This window comes from Aegilops tauschii, chromosome 3 (assembly GCF_002575655.3).
Source record: "Aegilops tauschii subsp. strangulata cultivar AL8/78 chromosome 3, Aet v6.0, whole genome shotgun sequence".
In the NCBI taxonomy this organism is placed as follows: Eukaryota; Viridiplantae; Streptophyta; class Magnoliopsida; order Poales; family Poaceae; genus Aegilops; species Aegilops tauschii.
In genome coordinates, this window is record NC_053037.3 from 624,956,658 (window position 1) to 624,968,590 (window position 11,933).

Sequence of the window (11,933 nt, forward strand, 5' to 3'; positions counted from 1 at the left end):
TTCCCGGATCACTATTGTACCCCTTGACTAACTCATGGCAAGGCACACTTCAGGTGCAGTACACAGCATAGCATACTGTAGAGCCTACGTCTAAAGCATAGGGGACGACCTTCGTCCTTTCTCTCTCTTCTGCCGTGGTTAGGTCTTGAGTCTTACTCAATACTCACACCTTGTAACACAGCCAAGAACTCCTTCTTTGCTGATCTATTTTGAACTCCTTCAAAATCTTGTCACGGTATGTATTCATTTGAAAGTACTATTAAGCGTTTTTGATCTATCCTTATAGATCTTGATGCTCAATGTTTAAGTAGCTTAATCCAGGTTTTCCATTAAAAAACACTTTTCAAATAACCCTGGATGCTTTCCAGAAATTCTACATCATTTCTGATCAACAATATGTTAACAACATATACTCATCAAAAATTCTATAGTGCTCCCACTCACTTCTTTGGAAATACAAGTTTCTCATGAACCTTGTATAAACCCAAAATCTTTGATCATCTCATCAAAGCGTTCATTCCAACTCCGAGATGCTTACTCCAATCCTTAGAAGGATTGCTGGAGCTTTGCATACTTTGTTAGCATCTTTCAGGATTGACAAAACCTTCTGGTTGTATCACATACAACCTTTCCTCAAGAAAATCGTCGAGGAAACAATGTTTTGACATCCTATCTGCAAGATTTCATAAATAATGCAGTAACTGCTAATATAATTCTAACAGACTCTTAGCATCGCTACGAGTGGGAAAGTCTCATCGCAGTCAACTCCTTGAACTTGCCGAAAAACATCTTAACGACAAGTCGAGCTTTCTTAATGGTGACACTTACCATCATTGTCTGTCTTCCCTTTAAAATCCATCTGTACCCAACAGCCTTACGACCATCAAGTAGTTCTTTCAAAGTCTATACTTTGTTTTCATACATGGATCCTCTCGGATTTTATGGCCTCAAGCCATTCGTCGGAATCCGGGCCCACCATCGCTTCTCCATAGCTCGTAGGTTCATTGTTGTCTAGCAACATGACTTCCAAGACAGAATTACGTACCACTCTGAAGTAGTACGCATCCTTGTCGTCCTATGAGGTTTGGTAGTGACTTGATCTGAAGTTTCATGATCACTATCATAAGCTTCCACTTCAATTGGTGTAGGTGCCATAGGAACAACTTCCTGTGCCCTGCTACACATTAGTTGAAGTGACGGTTCAATGACCTCATCAAGTCTCCACCATCCTCCCACTCAATTCTTTCGAGAGAAACTTTTCCTCGAGAAAGGACCCGTTTCTAGAAACAATCACTTGTGCTTCCACATCTGAAATAGGAGGTATACCCAACTGTTTTGGGTATTCTATGAAGATGCATTTATCCGCTTTGGGTTCGAGCTTATCAGCCTGAAACTTTTTCACATAAGCGTCGCAGCCCCAAACTTTTAAGAGACGACAGCTTAGGTTTCTCTAAACCATAGTTCATACGGTGTCGTCTCAACGGAATTGCGTGGTTCCCTATTTAAAGTGAATGCGGTTGTCTCTAATGCCTAACCCATAAACGATAGTTGTAATTCGATAAGAGACATCATGGTATGCAACATATCCAATAGGGTGCAGTTATGATGTTCGGACACACCATCACAATATGGTGTTCCAGGCGGTATTAGTCGTGAAACAATTTCCACAATTTCTTAATTGTGTGCCAAACTCGTAACTCAGATATTCATCTCTATGATCATATCACAGACATTTTATCCTCTTGTCACGACGATCTTCAACTTCACTCTGAAATTACTTGAACCTTTCAATAATTCAGACTTGTGTTTCATCAAGTAAATATTCTCAGCATCTACTCAAATCATCTGTGAAGTAAGAACATAACGATATCCACTGCGTGCCTCAGCACTCATTGGACTGCACACATCAAATGTATTACTTCCAACAAGTTGCTCTCTTGTTCCATCTTACTGAAAACGAGGCCTTTCAGTCATCTTGCCCATGTGGTATGATTTGCATGTCTCAAGTGATTCAAAATCAAGTGAGTCCAAATGATCCATCTGTATGGACTTTCTTCATGCATATATACTAATAGACATGGTTCGCATGTCTCAATCTTTTCAAAAACGAGTGAGTCCAAAGATCCGTCAACATGGAGCTTCTTCATGCGTTTTATATCAATATGACTCAAGTGGCAGTGCCACAAGTATGTGGTACTATCATTACTATCTTATATCTTTTGGCATGAACATGTGTATCACTACGATCGAGATTCAATAAACCATTCATTTTAGGTGCAAGACCATTGAAGGTATTATTCAAATAGACAGAGTAACCATTATTCTCCTTTAATGAATAACCGTATTGCGATAAACATAATCCAATCATGTCTATGCTCAACGCAAACACCAAATAACAATTATCCAGGTTTAACCCCAATCTCGATGGTAGAGGGAGCATGCGATGCTTGATCACATCAACCTTGGAAACACTTCCAACACATATCGTCATCTCACCTTTAGCTAGTCTCCGTTTATTCCGCAGCTTTTATTTCGAGTTACTAACACTTAGCAACCGAACCGGTATCTAATACCCTGGTGCTACTAGGAGTACTACTAAAGTACACATTAATATAATGTATATCCAATATACTTCTGTCGACCTTGCCAGCCTTCTCATCTACGAAGTATCTAGGGTAGTTCTGCTTCAGTGACCGTTCCCCTCATTTCAGAAGCACTTAGTCTCGGGTTTGGGTTCAACCTTGGGTTTCTTCACTAGAGCAACAATGATTTGCCGTTTCATGAAGTATCCCTTCTTGCCCTTGCCCTTCTAGAAACTAGTGGTTTTACTAACCATCAACAATTGATGCTCCTACTTGATTTCTACTTTCGCGGTGTCAAACATCGCGAGTTGCTCAAGGATCATCATGTCTATCCCTGATATGTTATAGTTCATCACGAAGCTCTAATAGCTTGGTGGCAGTGACTATGGAGAACCATCACTATCTCATCTGGAAGATTAACTCCCACTCGATTCAAGTGATTGTAGTACTCAGACAATCTGAGCACATGCTCAACGATTGAGCTTTTCTCCCTTAGTTTGCAGGCTTAAGAAACTTGTCAGAGGTCTCATACCTCTTGACGTGGGCACTAGTCTGAAATCCCAATTTCAGTCTTTGGAACATCTCATATGTTCTACGATGTTTCAAAACCGTCTTTGGTGCCACAATTTTAAACCGTTCAACATTACGCACTGAACTATCACGTAGTCATCAAAACGTGTATGTCAGATGTTCGCAACATCCACAAACGACGCTCGAGGTTCAGCACACCGAGCGGTGCATTAAAGACATAAGCCTTCTGTGCAGCAATGAGGACAATCCTCAGTTTACGGACCCAGTCCGCATAATTGCTACTATCAACTTTCAACTAAATTTTCTCTAGGAACATATCTTAGTAGAACTAAAGCGTAAGCTACGACATTATTTGCAAAGACCTTTTGACTATGTTCACGATAATTAAGTTCATCTGATTATTTAATGAACTCCCACTTAGATAGACATCCCTCTAGTCATCTAAGTGATACATGATCCGAATCGACTAGGCCGTGTCCGATCATCACGTGAGACGGACTAGTCATCATCGGTGAACATCTCCATGTTGATCGTATCTACTATACGACTCATGTTCGACCTTTCGGTCTCTTGTGTTCCGAGGCCATGTCTGTACATGCTAGGCTCGTCAAGTCAACCTAAGTGTTTTGCTTGTGTTCCGAGGCCATGTCTGTACATGCTAGGCTCGTCAACACCCGTTGTATGCGAACGTTAGAATCTATCACACCCGATCATCACGTGGTGCTTCGAAATAACGAACCTTCGCAACGGTGCACAGTTAGGGGGAACACATCTCTTGAAATTTTAGTGAGGGATCATCTTATTTATGCTACCGTCGTTCTAAGCAAATAAGATGTAAACATGACAAACATCACATGCAAATCATAAAGTGACATGATATGGCCAATATCATCTTGCGCCTTTGATCTCCATCTTCGAGGCGCGGCATGATCACCTTCGTCACCGGCATGACACCATGATCTCCATCATCGTGTCTTCATGAAGTTGTCTCGCCAACTATTACTTCTACTACTATGGCTAACGGTTAGCAATAAAGTAAAGTAATTACATGGCGTTTTCATTGGCACGCAGGTCATATAATAAATTAAGACAACTCCTATGGCTCCTGCCGGTTGTCATACTCATCGACATGCAAGTCGTGATTCCTATTACAAGAACATGATCAATCTCATACATCACATATATAATTCATCACATCCTTTTGGCCATATCACATCACATAGCATACCCTGCAAAAACAAGTTAGACGTCTTCTAATTGTTGTTGCATGTTTTACGTGGCTGCTATGGGTTTCTAGCAAGAACGTTTCTTACCTACGCAAAAGCCACAATGGTGATATGCCAATTGCTATTTACCCTTCATAAGGACCCTTTTCATCGAATCTGATCCAACTAAAGTGGGAGAGACAGACACCCGCTAGCCACCTTATGCATCAAGTGCATGTCAGTCGGTGGAACCTGTCTCACGTAAGAGTACGTGTAAGGTCGGTCCGGGCCGCTTCATCCCACAATGCCTCCGAATCAAGATAATACTAGTAACGGCAAGCAAATTGAACAAATCATCGCCCACAACTACTTTGTGTTCTACTCGTGCATAGAATCTACGCATAGACCTGGCTCATGATGCCACTGTTGGGGAACGTAGCACTAATTCAAATTTTTCTACGCATCACCAAGAACAATCTATGGAGTCTTCTAGCAACGAGAGGGAAAAGAGTGCATCTACATACCCTTGTAGATCGCGAGCGGAAGCGTTCAAGAGAACGGGGTTGATGGAGTCGTACTCATCGTGATCCAAATCACCGATGATCCTAGCGCCGAACGGACGGCACCTCCGCGTTCAGCACACGTACGGAGCGGGAACGTCTCCTCCTTCTTGATCCAGCAAGGGGGGAGGAGAAGTTGATGGAGATCCAGCAGCACGACAGCGTGGTGGTGGAAGTAGCGGGATCCCGGCAGGGCTTCGCCAAGCGCAAGCGGGGAGGAAGAGGTGTCACGGGAGGGAGGGAGGCGCCAGGGCTTGGGGTGCTGCTCCCATGCGCCTCCCCACTATATATAGGGGTGGAGGGGGCTGGTTTCTTGCCCTCCAAGTCCATTGGGGCGTTGGCAAAGGTGGGGGGAAAGAAATCCCATCATTTCCCTTCCCCACTGATTGTTATCTCCCCTTTTTAGGGATCTTGATCTTATCCCTTCGGGATATGATCTTATTCCTTCTAAGGTGGGATCTTGGTGCGCCTTGACCAGGGGTGTGGGGCCTTGCCCCCACTACCCACGTTCATGTGGGTCCCCCCATGCAGGTGGGGCCCACTTCGGAACCTTCTAGAACCTTCCCGGTACAATACCGAAAATCCCGAACATTTTCCGGTGGCCAAAATAGGACTTTCCATATATAAATCTTTACCTCCGGACCATTCCGGAACTCCTTGTGACGTCCGGGATCTCATCCGGGACTCCGAACAACTTTCGGTTAACCGCATACTAATATCTCTACAACTCTAGCGTCACCGAACCTTAAGTGTGTAGACCCTACGTGTTCAGGAGACATGCAGACATGACCGAGAAGACTCTCCGGTCAATAACCAACAGCGGGATCTGGATACCCATGTTGGCTCCCACATGTTCCACGATGATCTCATCGGATGAACCACGATGTCGAGGATTCAATCAATCCCGTATACAATTCCCTTTGTCAATCGGTACGTTACTTGCCCGAGATTCGATCGTCGGTATCCCAATACCTTGTTCAATCTCGTTACCGGCAAGTCACTTTACTCGTACCATAATGCATGATCCCGTGACCAAACACTTGGTCACATTGAGCTCATTATGATGATGCATTACCGAGTGGGCCCAGAGATACCTCTCCGTCATATGGAGTGACAAATCCCAGTCTCGATTCGTGCCAACCCAACAGACACTTTCGGAGATACCTGTAGTGCACCTTTATAGCCACCTAGTTACGTTGTGACGTTTGGTACACCCAAAGCATTCCTACGGTATCCGGGAGTTGCACAATCTCATGGTCTAAGGAAATGATACTTGACATTAGAAAAGCTCTAGCAAACGAACTACACGATCTTGTGCTATGCTTAGGATTGGGTCTTGTCCATCACATCATTCTCCTAATGATGTGATCCCGTTATCAATGACATCCAATGTCCATGGTCAGGAAACCATAACCATCTATTGATCAACGAGCTAGTCAACTAGAGGCTTACTAGGGACATGTTGTGGTCTATGTATTCACACATGTATTACGGTTTCCAGTTAATACAATTATAGCATGAACAACAGACAATTATCATGAACAAGGAAATACAATAATAACCATTTTATTATTGCCTCTAGGGCATATTTCCAACATGTTGATCCATATTTGTTGTGTTTATTTGGTTTTGATTGTTCCTTCTGGTTGTTTCGTGTGTCCGTGTGTTTGGTTCCAGGTGATGAACATCCTGAGTAGCAAGTCCGCCGTGTCAACCCCGGGCGTTCAACGTCAAAGCGGTGCCGCACATCTGAGGCTGCAGGTGGTTCTTCCAGTGCTCCACCGCCGCCAGTGGGTGCTTCCTCAAGTGCTAATCCTTCTCTCAAGAAGAAGACTGCCAACAAGACGAAGCCAAGTGGCAAGAAGGTGACTGAGATGACTAGCAAGGAATTCTGGGACAGGCGTCGCCGCAACCCATGTGAGGAAGACCAAGAATCCAACCTTGTCAATCGCCCGTTCTGGAACCGGTTTCAGTATGCCACCTACTTTGACGTGATCAAGGCTAAGAAGAACCTCTTTGTCAATGTTCATTCCATCAACACGGATGCTATGGAGAAGGACCCTGAGTACTTTGGTGATGCCCTTCATATGTGCTCTCAGTTGAACATTCTCAAGATCATGCAGTTCAACAAGGACTTTGATGCAGATTTGCTGGCTCAGTTCTTTGCCACTGTCCACATAGGAACTGATGAAGACAGGACTCTGACTTGGATGACTAATGGTAAGTTGCTAGTTGTCAAGTGGAAGGCCTTCATGGGGTTGCTTGAGGTGGAAGATCAAGGGCTCGAGACTCCAGTCGGATTTCGTCCTCACCACAATGTCACCTCCACTCACAAGCAAGCCCTCTGGCCCTACTGTACTCGGAAGGTCAACCCTGAGACCAGGAAGGAAACCTATGAGTTGTCTGCCTATCTGGACATCCTTCACCGTATCTTCCGCGAGACTCTCTTCCCTCGTATCGGGAATATGGACATGGTACACTCTTATCCCGTGGACATGCTTCTCTTCTGCCAGCGTGAGAAGGAAGCAAACACTGGCGAGTCCCTGGACATCTCTCATGTTATGTGGTCTGAACTTCTTGCTGCTATTTCTGAGCGCAAGTGCCCGATTTATGGTCCGTTCATTATGTTGCTCATTGAGAAGGCCTGGAGACGTACCTATCCTGAGGAGCAGCTGGAAACTGGAGAGTTGGTTTCTCATGAGATCAAGCGTCTGAGGAAGAAGGATAATTGGGGCATTCCTAGATCTGGAGTTCCATCTTCTGCTGCTGCCATGGAGACCGAGGGCGAGACTGATGCCGATGATGACGATGAGGATTATGTGCCTTCTGGGACAGAGCCTTCTGCGGCAGAGCCCTCTTGGGCAAAGAAGCTCAAACACAAGATAAAGAAGCTGTTCTGCATGGAGTTTCACGGTCAGTACATGACTCATGTGGCTGAGAAGAAGGCAAGGGGGCGTCACAAGGAGCTTATGCGTCAGTTGGGTGCGACAGTCACCAGCGGTTCTGAGGGTCAGATCACTGAGGAGGAGGAGTGGATCCAGCAGCACTGTCCGTGGACCGATTCAGATGCCGAGCAGTTTCCGGCCGAGGACGGCGGTGCAGATGATCACGCAGAGTCCTGATGTTCGAGATCCTCAGCATGCTCTCACCTGGAGCCGTAGGTTAGCTCTTTGCCCCTTTTGGTGTCTCGATGCCAAAGGGGGAGAGAGTTTAGGGATTTGCGTCGTTGTGTTGCGAGTGTGTCTTTGTCTTTTGTGCTTTCGTTGTGTTTGCTACCGTGTGCTTTGTTTGGTTTTGTGTTCAGTGAGACCTTAGTTCCAGTCATATGGTGTGAGACATATGCTACCTTATCCTTATCATATCTTTATCTATGTCTCTAGTCATTTGGTATCTCATGAGTTGCATGCTTATTATGTTATATATCCTGCTCTCTTGAATCTCGCTTAGGTTGTTGGTCTCTAAAATACAGGGGGAGTGTTGATCCCAGTATGTGTGTCGTGCAGTCCAAAGCCCTTATCTTGATGGCACACATCTAGGGGGAGCCCGTCTATATGTTAGAGATTTGGGGTTTGCTTATGTCCTTTGTCTTTTCCCGTTTTGTGCAAATCCCGTATTGTCATCAATCCACCAAAAAGGGGGAGATTGTAAGGGCATATTTATCCCTAAGATGTTTTGGTGATTGATGACAATGCTTTTGCGGACTAATCGTGTGCATTGAGTGTTTTCAGAGATTCATCCTTTTGGCACGAGACGATTCCCTCCCCTCGGAGCTTGAAGCGAAGACGGTGTAGTCCTTTCGAATTAGTTTGGTGGACTAGTTTCATAGGGATCACCGTACTATCAAGAGGGGGTCCGCTTTGGAAAGGCTAGGGCGGAATCATCACATACACTTCCTTTGCCCACCTCCAAGCCTTTCCACTTCTATGATGGGCTCGTTCCCCTTCTCAGTGTGCCCTCTCTGGTCCCAGCGGTAGTACCGCGGGCCGGAGCGGTAGTACCGCTTGGGTGCTACAAGCGGTAGTACCGCTCTAAGAGCGGTAGTACCGCTGGTAGCCCCCAGCCGTAGTACCGCTGCGGTCTCGTGCTAGTACCGCCTCGATTCGAGGGGTCTTTTTTCGTGTCGGGTTTTACGGTACTTGCCGGGGGCCGTAGTACCGCTCGTATGCGGTAGTACCGCCCTGACCACCGCGGTAGTACCGCTCTGGGCCCAGCGGTAGTACCGCCCGGGGGAGCGGTAGTACCACTGTGATCAGCGGTAGTACCGCTGCCTCCTGCGGTAGTACTGCTCTCTGCGGGACTGGTGTGGGGGGTAACGGTTGGATTGTTCCCCCACTATATAAGGAGGTCTTCTTCCCCAAAGTGGACTTACCTCTTCCCCCAAAAAGCTCCATTGTTGCTCCAAGCTCCATTTTCGCCCGATCTCTCTCCCTAGCCAATCAAACTTGTTGATTTGCTCGGGATTGGTTGAGAAGGCCCCGATCTACACTTCCACCAAGAGAAATTTGATTCCCCCCACTTATCCCTAGCAGATCTTGTTACTCTTGGGTGTTTGAGCACCCTAGATGGTTGAGGTCACCGCGGAGCCATAGTCCATTGTGGTGAAGCTTTGTGGTGTCGTTGGAAGCCTCTAATTAAGTTGTGGAGATTGCCCCAACCTTGTTTGTAAAGGTCCGGTCGCCGCCGTCAAGGGCACCAATAGTGGAATCACGGTATCTCGCATTGTGTGAGGGCGTGAGGAGAATACGGTGGCCCTAGTGGCTTCTTGGGGAGCATTGTGCCTCCACACCGCTCCAACGGAGACGTACTTCCCTTCAAAAGGAAGGAACTTCGGTAACACATCCTCGTCTTCACCGGCTCCACTCTTGGTTATCTCGTCCCTTTACTTTCGCAAGTTTACTCGTGTTATATCTCTTATTTGCTTGCATGCTTGTTGTCATTGCATCATATAGGTTGCTCACTTAGTTGCATATATAGACAACCTATTTTGATGCAAAGTTTAATTTGGTAAAGAAAAGCTAAAAATTGGTAGTTGCCTATTCACCCCCCCTCTAGTCAACTATATCGATCCTTTCAGTTTCCCACGTGGTTGGGCTCACCAGAGTCCACGAATAAAGGCGTGTGATCAGAGATTCCGCGCGAGAGGGGCTGGACCGTTACCAAAGGGAATTTGTGTTCCCATTCGACGCTCGCTAGGACTCGATCCAGCTTCTCAAACGTTGGATTTGGCAAAGCATTAGCCCAAGTAGATTTTCTACCGAAAAGCTCTATCTATCTCAGATCCAAGCTTTCAATAATGGTATTAAACATAAACGACCATCTTTCGTCAAAATTATCATTATTATTTTCCTCCCGCCTCCTAATGATATTGAAATCACCCCCAACTAAAATTGGGAGCTGCTCAGAGCCGTAAATTCGAACAAGATCAGCCAAAAACTCTGGTTTAAGCTCGGGCTGCGCGGCACCATAAACCTCCACCAGAGCCCAGTTAAACCCATCTGCTTTGGACCTAACCCAAAACTTAACCGCGAAGTCACCCATCACGACACTTCGGACTTCCAGCGAATCACATCTCACTCCAAGTAAGATCCCACCCGATCTTCCTCGTGGAGGCAGGCAGTACCAATCGAAATCGACACCTCCCGATAAAGTATTGAGAAACTGGGGCGCAAAATTATCTCTGCCAGTTTCCGAGAGAGCAATAAAATCTAATCTATGCTCGATAGACGCATCTGCAAGAAACCTTCTTTTAGCCAAGTCTTTCAGACCTCTGCTATTCCAAAAGATTCCTTTCATATTTCATCATGAAATTTTTTTGTAGTACGGATCCTAGCACTCCTACGTACCGCTGAAGCAGGATAAACCTTCCGCTTCCACTTGCGTTTGGGTTTGCTATGGTCCTCCACCCGGTCCTCATAACCGGGCTCAGTGGATCGAACTACAGTATCTTCTAAAGTGGCATCCTCTTCCTCAGACTCAGGAATGGATGGTGCAAGATCCGCACAAAAATTATCGAGCACTTTGACACCCAACGCATCAATATCTGCATCATTCATGGGTTTTACCGCTGCTAAATTTCGAATCGTTTCTAAAGCGTGTTCCGCTTCCATCTAGGAGATCATTAACAGAGTTCGAAATTTCACTATCATTACTACCTAGTGAAACTCCTAACTGGTTTGCATTATAAATAATTTCATTATTAGAGAAATGCAAAATGGAGTTGGAGGTGTTGACCGACATACCAGTAGTGATCTCAATATCATGAAGCTTGGCCGCCCGCTTGGCGCACCTCAGCTGCATGTCATCAACGTCCTGCTGGTCCTGGAGACGGGAGCTCATCCGCCTCCCCTCAGACCTAGGATCCGGTATGCCTCCAAACACGATGACCTCCTCCCGAGTGGCCCCGTTAGGGACGAGGCCTCCAGCCCCACCCCCAACGCGCGGCCAGGTCATATCACCCAGAGGGGCGCCAGGAGCCGCAGGCACCGGCACCGGCAAGCTCGGAGGAGAGCTCAGGGCCGCCTGCCCATGCTCCCCAGTAGGCGCGGCCGCCTCTCGCCCAGGAGAAAAAGGAACCGGGGCCTCCTGCCGCATCCCTCGCCCAAGCACTACAGGAGAGGAGAGGGCCGAGACCTCCTGCCCAGGCCCCCCTCCCAAAGCTGGTGTGTCGCCGCTGGTCACCACAGACACCTCCACCGCAGTCATCGTGGCAAAGCATCGGAATGAGAAGGGGAACGATGGGCCACCTGCCCGCGATCCTCCCCTCCCTCAACCGACAGCAACGGTGAAGGGGAGAGAGGGGCCACCTGCCTATGATCCTCCCCCTCCTTGACCGAAATCATCAGAGGTGCAGCCATCTCCATGCTCCCATCAACAGAGCCATCGGTCACAACAAAATCCAAGGGAGGGAGCGTGCACTCTAGCACGCTCTCAGACTCCACTCGATCTCTCCATAGCCTAGGAGGGGCAGAAGCTGGCTCGAAAGATCCGAATCGTAGAGTGTTCATCGGCACCGAAACCGAAGGAGCAGCCCCTGTCCCGGGCGTCTGTGGTGTAGC